Source organism: Haliaeetus leucocephalus, unplaced genomic scaffold, assembly GCF_000737465.1.
Source record: "Haliaeetus leucocephalus isolate CR32 unplaced genomic scaffold, Haliaeetus_leucocephalus-4.0 Scaffold526, whole genome shotgun sequence".
In the NCBI taxonomy this organism is placed as follows: domain Eukaryota; kingdom Metazoa; phylum Chordata; class Aves; order Accipitriformes; family Accipitridae; genus Haliaeetus; species Haliaeetus leucocephalus.
Window position 1 is genome coordinate 5,944,305 of NW_010972962.1, and position 16,169 is coordinate 5,960,473.

General features: G+C 40.7%; 1 protein-coding gene across 1 annotated transcript in view; it reads left to right on the top strand.

Annotated features, from left to right (window-relative positions):
• The window catches only part of CAMKMT (calmodulin-lysine N-methyltransferase), a 221,356-nt gene extending 221,053 nt beyond the window's left edge, over positions 1-303 (top strand). The window contains exon 12 of the mRNA XM_010576536.1: positions 1-303. This exon is cut by the window's left edge and continues 168 nt beyond it. The gene's annotated coding sequence lies outside the window, so the exon portion shown is untranslated.
• The last annotated feature ends 15,866 nt before the right edge of the window (positions 304-16,169 follow it).

The following is a 16,169-nucleotide window of genomic DNA, read 5'->3' on the forward strand; positions in this document are numbered from 1 at the left end:
CTGTTTTGTTCCTGAGTCATCATTAGAGAAATATTTCTAATCTAAATGCTGAGGAAGATACCGTGACTTTTTTCACAGTGGGTAAACTTTGAGACATCTTTTTTGTATCATTTTAGAACTTATTTTTCCAATTATATTCCAGCCTAAAACTGATCAGACTTCACATGTATGCATTAACAAAGGTGTAAAGCTGGCTTCCTTCTCTTTTGTGCCTTTAAACTCGCATGTACTTTGTTAATCTCTTTTTAAATGTTATTTTTGGGGTGTATTGAAAATATGTGAATAATATACTTTGTGGGCTTATATAACTGGTTGTAAAGTAGTAAATGCATTCACATTTAATTAGTAAGGAGATAGTTGTCTTAAGATCTTTTAAAAGTGCACCTATTGAATGCTTGGATTTTTCTGTCTTTTTTTTTTTTTTAAATTCCACTGTTGATTTTTCTGTCCATGATTGAAATGTCCTTATTTGCTTCAGTGTTGAAGGCTTTTTATATATATATGTGTGTATGTATGTTTTTTTCCAGAAGGACTTTTCCTCCTGTAGATGTATAAGGAATTATGCATCAGACAAAAGCCTCATAAACTGACCATTTGTCCTTTGGACACAATAGCCTGCCCAGCCCCTCTGCTCCTCCTCTCCAATTATGTGTGATTAGTCTCAGTGTGTTGTGTCAAGAAGGGGGAGTGTGCTGAGTGCTTATTATCTGTTTAGGTACAAGAAGAGCACATTTAGGTTCTGACTATGAATGGAAAGTGAGCCTTTATCAGGACTAAAATCTAAATGCTACTATCCTAGAAATCGCTTTTTAAAAAATACATCCTTTTCTGATAAATTCCGAGAAATACTTAACAGCTAAAGGATTTTGTACTGTAATCAAACTATCTCCCTTGAATTATTTTACACTATGATATATTGTGGCCCAAGTATTTGATAAACATTTCATGCGACTTTTCTTTTACTGGGAGAGACAAAAATCCTACAAAGAAACAGGAGCAATTTCTTATTTTCTTAACAGTTTAATAGACCATTTTAATGACTTCTCAGAAAAACAACCTGGATCATTAAAGAATCCTCTATAGTCTCTTAAACCACAACGCTTTTTAAATTATAAAAAAAGAAAGAGAGGCAGAGACCATGACTAAGAGAGGGAGGTACTAGATGCAATGAAGTATAGAGGATCATGCTGAAATACATTAATTAAAAGAACTGCAGTTTGGCAATAAGCATTCTTCCATATTTAACAAATTGGCCAGCATATAAACCACAAGCTCATGAAAGTCCCTTTCTCTTTGCTCTTCTTCTCAAACAAATTTCTTCACTACCAGTTTGCATGTCCTTGTATTCAATACTTTTTATGCTCCATTAGAGCACCTAGATGGATCTCAGAAGGCATAGGTCAAGTCGCAGTTAGATCATACATTTCTTTCTCACAAAAAACTTGAATTGCAATGCCAAGTGATGGGCTAACATCACAATAACAGCAATTTATTCCTCTTTTGATAAAAAGCAGCCTATTCTCAGTGTTAGATAAAGACCAGGGGCAATGCAAACCAACCATTTATCCTAGAACTGAGTAGTATGTCTCCCCTATAGCTGGTATGAGTTTCATATTCAAACTCTTGTTGGAAGATACATGTCTAGTAAGAAATCAAAAACATTTAGGAGTAATTTAAAATTGCTGTGAAGGTGACTTTAGTTTAATTAGTTTTGTTTTGTTAGTTCCACAGAGCAGTACCTTTGTTTTCTCTAAAAACATGTACAAGGAAATCTTTATAATCAACAAAGGAGTGTGAAAAATAGTGAAATATTAAAATTTGTGAACCTTTTATTTTTGAGACGGCTTGAATGTCTGCTGTACAATAATCTTAATAAAGATTGTTAGTTGCCAAAAATAGAACCAGTGTCACTGAAAATTGTGTTTTTAGCTCTAAGAAGAAAACAGTTTTACTCAAATTAGTAGCTGATAATTGCTTTTTACTTCTTTAGTGTCTGTCGTTTGAGCTGAAGGCTTTGCACAGGTGCTGCCATCCCTAAAGTGTGTAATTGACGGCTTGTTTACCAAAGATGCATTTAGGCTTCATCCTGCAAACTCACACTGGAGCTCCACAGGCAGTAAAGTTACTACTCATCTACATAAGTGTTTGCAGGTTTGGTCCATGTAGATATTTTTAGAGGTATACAAGCAAGCTCTCCTCTTGATTTTTTTTTGTTTTAAAATGGGTATTGAAAAGTCACAGATGCAGTATTTACTGTATATGAGGCACTAAAAATGTTCTTTTTTAGAGACATCTCTCAGAGTCCCTCATGTTAGTAGGGACTTGATGAATTGTTTCTGAGCTCTTAAATTTTAATAAAAATACATTGTTTATTAATACATCAAATATCTTTGCTAAGAAAAAGTTAAGCAGTTTATCGAATCATGCTTATAAAATGTATAAGAGCCTTTCACATGATGTGCTTTAACTAGTCTCTGATACTTGGCATATTTTTAATGTGTTCTGTAACAGAATATTGAGCTTAATTACTTTGTGTTTGCAAAGCACTTCGAGGATGAATGACACCATGCAAGAGCTATGCCGTCTTCACTGAGAATGGAAATGTTAAGCTGATGCAAGTTTTCCTTCACCTATGTTGGTAGTTTTTAGAGCAACATTGTGTCTTCCTGCTTTCTCAGAAAAACAGCAGAAAGAAATGATCTTCTTGTGGACATCCATTCCCCTGGGCACAGCTGGTGCCACTGGCAGTGAGTTGTGATCTTCAGAATATAAAAGACCAAGAAAAAAATGTTCTGTTTCCTGCTGTGAGATCTGGCAAAGGCTTTCTTAAAAATTACAAACTAGTTCTATCTGATAGCAATCTGGAACAATGGGACAAATCTTTCCATTTGGGAAATAAGTTTGATTTGAAATGAAAAATGTCTTAAGAATGTGAGATGAGGCAGGAGAACTTACTACCCCAGGTACCAGTCCGGCTGCAAAATCCTTGTTAGACAAGTCATTCACATTTTGCCTGTGGCTTAATGGCTACATGTTTGCGTGAGGTGGGAAGCAGGATTAAAATTGTTCCCCCCATGAAAAGCATCCTTACATCTTAAGCCTGGCTGCATACGGTTTATCAAGTGTTATATCTCCATTACAACTCTCCTTCGCTGTTCCCTGAACAAAAGAGGATGCAGTGGGTGGAGCTTTTGATCCACCTCTTGATATGGCAGGTGGCACAGCTGATATGGCAGGGGGAAGAGGGGAAGTGCAGCAACACATTGCAAGTCAAACAGAGCAGCATTTTATTACCATCTTTCCCCCACCCTCCCTAATGCAAGAGAGGAATAACCAGGTCCCTGTCTTTTCACAGAGCAAATTATAAATGCATAGTCTAGCCTGGATTTCATTATGCATGGTTTTCTTCTTCTTTAAATCAGGGAATCAACAGTGAGGTCAAACTGCGAATTCCTTTAACTCTTGTGAAATGTTTTGAGATGCTGGTAGAAGGTGCTAGGACAGCATGTACTGGCCATTATATCTAAAATATTTTCTGTGCAGTGTGGTCATCCTATGTTGTTCCCTCAGAAAGAGACAATTTTGTTGCTTTCTATCTTTTTATTCACTTTTTAGATTCTCCTGAGTCTGATTGAGACCGTTTGTCATGCCTTCACTGTCACAAATCAGTAGCCTAACATTGGTTGTAAGCACACCAGCATCTTTTGAAATATGGTTTTAAAAGCTGATTTTCAATATTATTCTCATCTGCACTGCCACAGCACGCATTTACTTAAATGAGTGTACCTTGATGCGAAACCCCGTAAAGCTAAAAGAAAGCCAATACATGATAGTGGATTTGCAGCTGAATGTTTAAGTAAAGGGGGGGACCCCCGCAAATCATGCCCATTCCTCCACAAGGGAACCTGAGGCACGGACAGTATTCCTGTCTCATTTGCCTTGAGGCATTTAGAAAGCAGCCAATATACTCTAGAACTGACCCCAGATTTTGTGAGACCAAGTGCAGCATCTCCTCTGCAAGATCCATCTCCCTTTCTGACCTGTGGACTCAGTTCAATCAGCTGAATGTAACAAACCTAACTTTTCTTTCCCATTTTTAAAGGGTTTAGCTTATTAAGGCTCCTTGCTTAGTCAGCAGCTGGCTTACTGCCAAAAAGCCCAGCATATTGTTGTGGCTGGGTAAAAGCTGGATATTTTCCATGTCTGTGCAACAGCGGCATTGGATCTTCATTGTCTCCATGTGTGTAAACTGTGTGGCAAGTAGAGGGAAGATGCACGGAGCAGTAGTCCAGATGGCATTCCACAGCCTGAGAAGAAACATCTTGACCCTCGAATCTGGGTTAAACTCAACAGATGCCAAGCCCCCAGAAACAAAGAGCTGTTGTGGCTGACGACAGCAAAGGAGCGATAGGCCTTCAGTAACAGAAAGTATCTTATTTTGGATGCATTTCCCTGCAGATAACCAACACACTGTCACTCGTAGAAGATTGCTTATTAAAAACAAGCAAAAAAATAATGGTACTCTGCCCTAGGCACCGTTCCCCTTCAGTCGTAAAATGTTGCCCCTGGGTGATGGGTTATGCTAGCAGAAACGGATTTGAACATTCAGCCTGTGTTGTGCCCTGCCAGAGCCTGCATGCTAAAAGGCCTGTTATTTTTTCCTGACTCTGACTTCAATTAACGTACTTTTAAAATTATTAAACATATCATGCTGTGACTTCTAAAATGTCAACAAGCTTCTAAACTTGGGAGACAGGAATGTAATAAAATAGGTAATAGGAGATTCAATAGTTAATAGAGGCCCTGAAGTGTGAGTGTATACAGTAGCTGTATATTGGAAACTGTGCGAATGAAGATGGCTTAGTATTGCAAACTGAGGAAGAAAATTGTTTTTAATTAGCACCTTCATAAGAACTGCTGATTAATACTGTTTGGTTTGGTGAAAAGCTTTCAGCTGAGTAATTTGTACAGCCATTACAACAGTTTTGTTAGACCAGGACTCCTGTTGTTAAACACAAACAGCAGATGATAATGGTGGAAGATGAGTTTGTCATGTAACAATTTACCTTATTGAAAAAAGCTTTATATAAAACCCAATACAGTAGGTACCAGCAGAAATCACATATTTTAAATCCTTTCAAGATTGCAGTGTGCAATGGTAGTGTGTTTTTTCATGGACTAGAAATAGATTTTATATCATTTATAAAATTATATATACAATTTAAAGGTGTTGTAGCATGGACAAACCACTTTACTGGTAATGCTTTACATCAGGACAGTAAAGTGCTGGTATATTCAAACACTTCCTAAGTATACAAAGTAGGTCTAAAAATTGAAAGGTAATTAAGTAATATTGTTCACATGCAAATGTCTGTTTGTGCATTATGTACTGAAATTACATCTGGTGTTTGTGCAATGTCTAGCATTTATACCTCAGGCTTTAAGGAGATTTCTCCCAGGTTAACTACTGTTCACTGCTTTTGCTTACTGTTCTTTTCAATTGACAACAAAAAATTAAAACCCATTATCCATGTCTCCATAATACAGGAGCATATGTATTTTAGTGGTCCAGATAGGAAATTTAGTGTGGTCTGTAGAAACAGAGGGATTTTATTAAACGTGGTAACAATGAAGGAATATCTGCACTAAATTATGACGCTAACCAAGGATGGTAAGATCTGTAAATTATTGGAGTGCTATAATAGAACATGAGAGTTTTCCTTTAGACAGGCCTTCGGGGTAATAACAAGGGTTGAGACTCACGACAGTGCCAAATAAGCTTTAGACAGCATAATAGTCTGCAAAGAAAAGCCACAGAGCACTAATGTAAAAGAAGAGCTGTCCACCACATGCAGTAAAAATCACCAAAGGTCATTTTATGGTAGCAATTGTGACATAAAATTGGTGGTCATGCTACATGTCTAATACTCAGCACAGCTTTATAAATGATGGGCCCCTAGCGATGGCTGTCATTAAGTGCTTTCATCATAATAAACTTTAAACTGTTGGCTTTATGAATCGCCAGCCAGCTTCAGCTGTTCGTTGGATGGAGCTTGCAGTGCCTTAAGTGTGACAAGGCCTATTAGGAACTGCAACCATGTTTCAAGCGTACTTGGCTTTCCCACTCCTGGGGTGATTGCTGCCTATTAAATGGCATCTGGGAAGATTTTCCTCCAGCAATCTCTGATCAAGAGCTTTTTTGGGCTTTGACCTGCATTTCCTTCAAGACTTTCTCTGAGGAGTTTTATAAGAGCAAAACTCCAGAGGATTTATAGCCACTTCTGATTAATACCTTTTCAGTTTTTCTAGCAACTCTCCCACTGCTACATGGAGAAAAGCTTTCATTGTTCCTAAGGTGCTTATTTGTGACCTTTTCTCTGCTTTCTGATTCCCTCTAACATGTTCTCAGTGAAATCCTTGGTGTGCAACCAAGACAGTTGCTGAAGTTGCTGCAGCTTTGTGTGGAGTGGCTTTGATAGTAAAAAAATAAAATTAATTTAGAAGAGACTCCTCCCATTTTTATTTCAACAGTTGTCTCGCAGCTCACGAGTAACAATTAAATGCCAACAGTACCTATTTGCTATCCTAAATAGTGTGCATGCTATCTAAGGTAGAGAAACTGCTAATTCCTTTGGACTCCAGCTGAGGGGAATGCAGCTACATAATTACAACAGAATTTTCTTCCTCAAACGGTGCCTCTCAAATCCCTGCACGAAGAAACAGCTTCTGCAGTCCATTCATAGATGGGAAAGTGAGCTCTGCTGTAGCAGGGCCACATTCTTCCTTCCAGCAGCTTCCTCTCTTTGTAAGGAAATTGCTCCTGTCCCGAGTTCATTTGCCGTCCCTCGCTGTGTTGAGATGGCATAGGCAGAGGAGCAAAACCCAAAGTGTTTACAGCTTTAAAAAGGTCACACCAGCACCCAAAACTCACAGCCATCTCACTGGTGCAGCAGGTCTCGGTGGGAGACCCCTTGGTGTGCAGGCTGCCGGGAGCTGAACCCGCGCACAGTGTGGCGCAGGCTCAGGGTGCAGCCCCCAGGGTGACACATTCCTGAAGCCCAGAGCACACCAGGGATAACTATACTGCTGAAATATAAAGTTGCATATAAAGATTTCATGAACTAGATTATATTTTCATCACCCTTATGCATATGAAGTCTTTTAATTTCTATAAATCTTACAGTGAGTTAGAATTAAATTGTATTAGTGTGAATAATAAATGTTTAGGGATCACTCATCTAAGAACTTGTAGTATTTAATTTACAAGGACTATACATTTTTCAAATCTCTTAACAAGGAACTTTAAGCACTTCTTGAGGTTTAAAAAAAAAAAAAAAAAAGGATCTGGAAAGCAAAAATGCTCTATTTTTCCCCGGATCCTGAATGAGTGACTCAGGAGGTATTGTAATTGCAAAAGCTTTCTGTGTGTAAGAACCTGGCTAATACTCTTATTAGCATCTTTTTTAATCCAGGTAACATAATGGTCAAAGTGTCAGATGAATGTCTCAGAAGTGGACCATTAAAAAATAAATTGCGAAACCTTTGAGAGATTAGCATTTGAATCCAGCCAGAAGCTCCTTGAGGTTCTCGGGTGTGGGTCAGAGCCCTTAAAGCATAAGTTGCTATCACAAACCACATCAGCCTCCAAGTTACTCTGAATGAGAAGACAGTAGCCACGGTTATTAGCCTTAGCTCTAGACTTGTTTCCTCTGGGAAGCAAATATACAAAATGAGATTTTCATTGTGAAAAGAGGTTTCATTTTCTGAAACCTTTCATTTCTAAAGAAGTTTGAAAAGCAAACAATAAATAAAGTACACTAAAACAGTATTTTCAGGGTATTTATGTTTTAATTCATAATAATGATAGTTAGCCCTTAAACGGGGTAGTACTTTGCATATTCAACATGCTTTTTAGAGTCATTACTCAAATAGCACCATGGGCTGATACAATAAGAAAATGTTTGCCTTTTCCCACATCAGGAAACTGAGGCAAAGAAGTGAAGTAACACACATAGGAAGACTCCACGGCAGGCAGAATTGCATCTATAATGCAAGGCTCATTCAATGACAGTGCTTAAACAGCAGACCTTCATCCATCCATCAGACTTTATTTTGTGCTAGATGTTGGCATACCCCAGGAACTGCATTTTTTACATCATCAGATATCATTTGAAATTCCTTGAAGGGGTTATTGTTCTTTCTAATGGATGGTACCAGTACTGGATTTTTCAACAGCAGTACTGAAATACAGATAGGGACCTATGATGTATGAGAAGTATTTTAATTTGTCATCTTCCTTCCTGTAAAGCATTTTAGCAGCAAGCTCCTCATTTTCAAGGGATGGGTAACAGCACTAAAGAAAATATGTAGAACTTTGTCATATTTCTACAGGAGAAAAAGGCTCTTTATTTGTTTGGAGGGAGCACTGGTGATTGTTCCTACAACTTCATACTGGTTTACTCTTTCTACTGCTATGTTGCTTTTCAGGGGTTGGGGGTACTTAGCAGCAGTGGCTCTAGATTAACTCTTTGCTATCTCGTCAGAAATCTACAGAAATGGGTTTGGCCGTTTTTTGAGACACATACTTCCACAAGTCTGCAGGCAGTTACTTTGCTACTAGAAGCTTTAGGGATGAGGACCACACTTAAACCATTTTGCAGTGTTAATTTCCAAAGGTCCATGTGAATCACAGTAAAGGCATTAGTACTGTGTAAGCGTATTCAATAATTGATGCAAGCAGTTAAAACAATGACACAACAGGAAGCAAAGTGGTGATTTAACCTTTCCCAGTACAGGGAACACTGGCAGCTCAGCAGATTACTATGGAAAGGGCAGGTGTTTTTGTCACAACTCTACAACAGCTTGTGCCAGGTTAGGTGCATCTGTGCTTTTCCATGCCCTCCCTGCAGGCAAGGGACTGCATGGGCAATGAAAAAGAATCATGTCACAGGCACCAACACTCTGGGCATCTGCCAGCTTATGTAGCGAGGTAGAAATATTAGCAAACACGTGGGCAAAGAGTCCATTATGGAAATAAAGGGCATGGGAGAGCACAGAAACAATAAGCCATATTTTACAGTGGTTTATGGGCTGTGCAGAAAAGAAATGGGGAGGAAGAGACCGAATTCTCCTCATCTGAGGGGGAGATACCACGACAAAAATCATTTGGAAAGGTGTTCAGCTCAGTTAAAAGGCAGCCCTTTTGAAGCACTTTCAGAGTTATTTTCAGCTACGAGCAAAGCAGAGGAATATTGCCACCAGGCAGAAATTGCAGCCAAACAATGATCAGTGAAAAGGATGCCTACTGCTGAACCCCAGCCCATTTCAGATCACTTTTGGCCTGCTCTTTTCTTTGTTGTAAGGCCCCATTACAGCAATAACGATTGCAAAGCATGGGCAGCATCGCAGCCTGGTCCTCCATGCCAGGGCAGCAAGGGTTGGAGGCTTGCCTCTGAGACCCAAAGGGCTGCTTAACAGCATGGGGCAGGCTCATCCTATCCTGGGTCATGGCGCTCAGAAGGCTTTACTTGTGCCCAAAAATTAGGAGTGAGAGCAAAACAGTTTCAGTTAGGTTCATCATAGAAGAGGGATGGTGCATAATCCTAGCAGGCATGAAGATCAGTGAGACAGCACACCAGCAGGCAGAAAGGCAGAAGACAGACCTTGCAGAGGAGCAAGACTGGTGTGGCGAGGGATGCAGGTAAGGCTGAATGGCTTAAAAACTTCTCCAGAGTGAACATAATCTGTACACTTTTGAAACTGTCCTGTGCCCAATAATCACAGGCACAGGAACCTGTAGAACACAGATCTGCGTACATTGGGGAGCCCCTCCTTGTACTGCAGTGCATCCATGGGATCACGCCATGTGTGTGCACTTGCCAGAAAAGGGAAAAACTGAAGGAGCAGCAGGGCACACCAAGTGCTGCAAAGCCTCAGCCTTGTGGCATATTTGCTTGCCTGGACTCAAGAGTGCAGTGTAAAGGCAGGGTATGATTCTACATGACCTATGGTTTTGCCTTCAGAGCAATCTACCTCATGCTAATGAGGTGATTAGGAATGTGTTTTCCCTAGGTAACCACTCCTGGCAGCAGGCAGGGGGCATTTTGTGGCCATACAGCCATGCTCTTATTGCTGCTGGATGGTATTCCCCTGTCCCAGAGCCACCATCCTTTCTACCTGGTACTCTAAAGCACAGCACTTCCCACCTGTGCCAGAAAGGGTCAAGCTGAAATGAACACTTGCATGAACAGTTCAGATCATTGTACAAGCAGATATTTGAGTTGTAGAAGCACTGCACATTTTCCTACTGCTATTTAGAGGCTAATGTGTGCAGCCTTAACAATAATTTGTATATTCATCCATTCCAGTAGCTTTGTTCCTGCTGACTTCTATCTAAAAGGTGACATAATACACATTTTATGAGCTATAGGACAGTTATGGCTTAAAATTAATCCATATGTACCAGAACTGGGGAAAAAAAAGAATTTTAAAAAATCTCAAACAATTCATATTCCCCTTTGCTGATTTCTTACCTTTTCATAGCATAGAAAGAAGAATAAATTTAATGCTTAATGGTGGATCTGTGCATATTTTCACTGTAGGGAACATGGAGAAAAATCAGAATATTCAGAAATCTGTGAGCTGGAGGACAGCTTTTCCCAAAGTGTTGAAAAAGCCCTTTCAAACGATGAAAGAAATTTCACTTTAAACATTTAAAAAATATTGATGTAGCAATGTGGTGCTCTGCAATGCATCTTTTATGCTTGAAGCAGTGTCATTGGTATATTCCCAGATTTCTTTTAAGAGCTGACTTCCAAAGGCAGCTAGTCCTGCAGTAATAGTTCAAAATACTTGTGCTTCCATGAAGGATGTCTGTAGTACTTGAAGCCGCAAGCTGGCTGTGAGCTCAGGCAGAACGTGGCTGCATCTATGTTGACCTAAGCCAAGGAATACACTCTTAACTATTTGGGCTTCCTGCGCTGGCTCTGGCCATCCATATTATGGCCTGTAAATGTCCAGTCTTGGCCTATATGAGCTTTCTTTTGCAGAGAGGAGTAGCCTAAGTGTAGGCTGCTTATAGATCTGAACTTTCCAGTGGGTAGCTTCAGGACCTGATGAGCAGGTGGTGTAGCTACGTGCTTAGATGGGACACATGGAAGGCGATGAGCCAGTTCTTCCATGCCATAGACCTGTGCTGAGCAGTACCATCGGGCTGAACCTTCTCTTTTAGTGTTCCCTGAAGGTTGCTTCTAGCCTGTGTTTGAACACACATCCTCCCAAGGTGGGCTTGAGTTTGTGTGCAGATTCTCCTGTGCTGGACCTGTCATTTTTCTCTGCTAGTTTAGCTGGGATGTAACTCAGAAACCACTGCCCTGTACTGGTGCAGTGAAAGGTAATTACCCTTCCTAAAGGAAAACACAACTGCACAAACCTCCATTTAGCTCTTAAAAGCTGCTCTGATAATTGTCTTAAAACCAACCTGAAAATGTGAAGCATTAGAAAGCATTACACCAGAGCCCATTCGTGCTGCTTATATACTAAAAGTTTATTTGTACAAGCAATTGCAGTGTCTATCTCATTTAGACCCCATAGGACCTTCCTATATGGCCCTCTGACTCCATGAGAATAGAGGCAATTCTCTCTGGGCAGTTACGTATTACAAAGGAAGCCACCACCACTGTGAGTAACATTATCTTAACAAAAATATCCCTGCTGTTGCCCAAACCTTGACCTACTGTATAGCCCTTTTTCTGTTAAAATAACTCACTTGACATCTTTACCTTTGTATACCACTTTGCTGTGCTTCCCTATGACCCTTTTAAAGAACTATAGCGGTGGTAGAGCTTCGTTGCAAAGATGAACTGCAAAGCATAGCCAAATTTGGAGGGTCTGGAGGGAAGGACAAAGGGTTGTTTGTTACTATTTCATATATAGCCTGCCCCAAAGAAATAACAATAAAAGATGCGTGGCAGTGAAGACAGTGTATACCCTCTGTCCTCTGTTGGATAATTAAAGTGGGGTGTTCCACACAGACCTGTCCTTTCTGAAATTTCACTGGCTAGTTTTATTGCATCAGGGAAAGTAAACCAGCAACAATAAAAATGATGTTTGATGTTTCTATCCTTCTAACATTAAAAAAACAGCTGCTTTTCTCACTATTCAGTTTTCTAGGGTCTTGTCAGGGCCCAAGAAAGATCAGAGCAGAAAAGTATCAGGTGCTATGTTTCCCCTCCTTTTTCTTCCTGGTTGTGATGGTTTGGCTTTCAGATGGTCTGATCCACCTCTGTTTTCTAGCTGCTTGCATTCCTCAAGGACTATGTGCTTTTATGCTCTGCATCAACAGGAGGAGACAAAAGAGTGGCTTCTAGGGATGCAGGATGGTGGTGCACAGGCAAGACCAATTTACAGGATGTTGTGCTATAGCTCTACTCAAAGCACAAGAGATGGATTTTTTTTCTGAAGTAAAATCAGAAACATACAGAGATTCTCAGAGGTTCTCACTTTGCTGCCTCCTCAGTCAATCCTTGTACTCTTCAAGGGCAGTGAGGAAAGTTGCATCCTCTCCTTTCAGTAGGATAATAGAAGTGAGGTTATCCACACTGACCTGCCCCTTCTGACTTTTCAGTCAACTAGCAAGCTTTATTCCATCAGATGAAGCATGATTTGTTTTACTTTCCTGCTGTTCACTGGTACTTAGAGAGCTGATTAACTTCTTAAAGACTTGGGAGCACAACAGGAATTACAATGCTGCTGGTGAGTATGGAAAACCTGCACACATGCTGTAGTTTTGTTTTCCAAACCCATCAGGCCCTCATGTGAAAGATCTTGAGTAATGAGTTGTTTGCTGTCACCAGCTACTTCACTTGTCCTTTTACACAAACTCCTGTGCAGTACTGAGACAGTAGGCACACTCTCCTTGGGACCTGCCATACCTTTAGGATTCTTCACCCTACTGAAGAAAGGCCTAGCCTGAAAAAAAGGCATGTCTCAGGCTCACTGCAATGTCGAATGTGGATGCAGAGCCCTCCTCTGGAAAACACTGCGTCGACACTAACCAGCTGGTTCTCAGAGGGCCTCCCGAGTTATGTGAGTAACCGTTTTAATTGGATGGGAAGAAGTTTCTTACCAAATTTGCCCTATGTTGTTGAGTCAGTGAGATGAGCTGAGGAGTTTCTGGCTTGAGCTCAGCACCTGATCAACCACACAGGTTTGCAGGTTTGCACCGTGGGCTCCAACCGCCTCAGGGCTCTCTCTGCGCTTCAACCCCCAGGCATGGGAGTGCCACTGGCGCGCACACCCTAGGAGTTGAAGACTGTGTCCTGTGCCCCGCAGCAGCAGATGGGTAGGTCACGTGTATTGCCCCAAATGCGTGTTCTGTTTATCCGGACTCTGTGCTTTGCTGAGAACGGGAGGGGTACAACACTTTCTGCCCTTATTGTAGGCCACAGAGCCCTCCCGCACTGCGGTCCCTGCAAGATGGCTTCTCGGGCTGCGAAACCCGTGATGGGGCCTAGTGCTGCGGTGTGGTGAGGGCTCAGATGTCAGGAGGAGTGTTTAGCCCTCCTGCAGGCAACATTGTTCCCACCCCACCTATCCCTAGCTCAGGCCTTTGTTTGCACCTCATGGGAGGAAAATAATCCCCTTGCCTCCGACCACACCTGGATTCAGCCTCCAATTTGGCACCTTGAAAAGTGGGCCCATTCTCTAACGCTCTTGCCAGGACTAAAGCCGGGGTGAATGCAGCTAATTCTCACCCCTCTAATTAGGTGGTGAGTTAGCAAGGGAAGACCTCACCTGTTAGAAAAGTTAGGAAAAGAGAGAGACAGAAAGAAGGCAGGAAAGAAGACAGGCAGGAAGAAAGGGAGAAAAAAGAAAGAAAGAAAGAAAGAAAGAAAGAAAGGAATATACTCTCTGAAAAACAAAAAAGAAACACTGAGCATTTGATCACTGTAACCAGGAGGGAGGCCGGGAACAATCCCTTTCCTTGCAGGTGCAGGACAGGAGAGGCTGTCTTACACAGGTCTGAGGTCTGAGCACTGGAGGAGCACTGGGGGCCTGGGAGGCAGCCCCAGAGCAAATGCCTTCCTACGTTTTCTGGCTTGCTTTGGCCATAGGTCTCTGGGGAAGCCTTTACTGGAGAAATCAGACAAAAGTGTTCCTGTTGTTACTCATGGGAATTCATTGGTTCAGAAAAATGCCCTGAAAACATGTTGAAATCCAGTTACGCAGTCTCAGACAACCAAAAAAAAAAAAAAAAAAACCTCCAATAGTGCTCCACCAGCCCTCGCCAAAAATCAGCATTTTCCTCGGCTTATTTAATAATCAGGTGCCTTTCTCCCCATCCCCCCCAAAAGAAAAAAAACATCTGCTCTAGTTTACTTGAAATAAAGAGGGCCAAAACCTGTATGTATGGTTTTCTTAGCTTCTCCTACACAGAGAGCCAGGGCCATGGAAACACCAGACTAAGAGGCTTAGAGTAAATCCTGGCAGTCTCAGTGCTAGAAACTCTCCCACTGATAAACAAAGCCTAATAAATAAGTTTGAGACAAAAACTAAATGAGAGTGCGTCATTGTTGAGCAGTTAATTAGGATCCCTCTAAGCATTCGTGCTGCAAAGAACAAGAAAATTAAAGAATATAAAAACATATGTTGGCAAGAGTGAGAACATGCTAAAAGTAAACACTGCTGTTATTATTAGTAGTAAAAATAATATTAATTACTTGTATTACAGTAGCACCTAGTGGTGCTACTGGATCTCATCCTCAGATGAGATTGGGGTCCCCAAAACATAAAGGTCTTAAATAGAAGTTGCATGTAAGTGCATTCATGTGCATACATATATAACATACATATATAGATGTGTGTACATAACATACAGATAGCCATGCAATTCAAACGAAGAAACCCCAGTAAATGGAAATCGTGCTACAGAATATTTTGTAACTTGGATTCTCTTGTTCTAGTTTTTTTATGTTGCTGCAGTGCAGCTCTTTGCAATCATTATTTATGATACAGAGAATCTAGGACTGCAGTTGTAGTGCAGGAGTCAGAGTATATATGTATATGTGTGTGTATTCATAGATGCATACATATATATGTGTATATATATCTGTGTATATACACACACACACACAACACACGCACACTCACACACGTATGAAGTCATTTTTCTCCTAACTTGGATCAGGATAACACAGAAATCTTGGCTGAAGGCAGAATAAATACTACCTCAAAGGCTCCATTTACTCACCAAGCACCATTTCTTCACTGCAAGTGAAACTGCCACTGTCCTTTCTGTGCATGCACAGACACATTTTGGAGAGTGGTGTCTCTCCCCACCTTGCACTGTAAAATCCTCCCATAAGAAAGTCGTAGTTGAATACTGCCCTCAGCTAAGTCAATACAGCTTTGTCTCAAAGGGTACAGAACCGCAAGTTTCAGTTACTGCAGTTGCTGCTGACTTCTACTAAACCAGTCCAAATAAATTATAAAAACCCCACCTTTCCTTTTCTGATGTGAATTTGCATGCCATAACAGGGAGAGGGTATAAGGACCCAGATGACACACAGTTAACTGTAACTCCAGATTCTTTAACACATGGGAACTAATTTAATTGTTTTAGTGCCTGGGTTTCCTAAGAAAATGGGCCCTTGAAGATTATCTGGGTTCCTGTTTCAAACAGAACAGTGATGAGGGGGTTTTTTTAGAAAAAAAAACTTGTTTTACTCTAAAATAACAACAGCAGAGGCATTGGAGTCTTGAGATTTCCAATGCAGAAATTGCACGGCAGGTCAAGGCGTCAATTTAATGTTCGGAGACATGCTTCGTTTGAATGATAATTTCATTAGATTAGTTTGTAAACTTTTAATGCAGGTTGTATTATATGTCTAAGAAGAAACAATTTGTGTGACAGACTATCCTTCATAATCCCCCTCTTCAGCCTTCTGCTAACAAAAGACCCTTAATACTGAAGATGTTTTGTGGGAGGAGAAACATTTTCCAAACAAGTAGTTTCTCTATTCCAGCCCAGGTAACAAAGAGGCCTTAGGAATTTCTGTGGGCCTTGTCAGGAATGGCCCATTGGTCTTAAAGCCACCTGCTGCTTAAGCCATTGGTCAATAGATTAACTGCTGCTATTACTAAGTGTTTAGAAAAGTAAGTTATGTGGC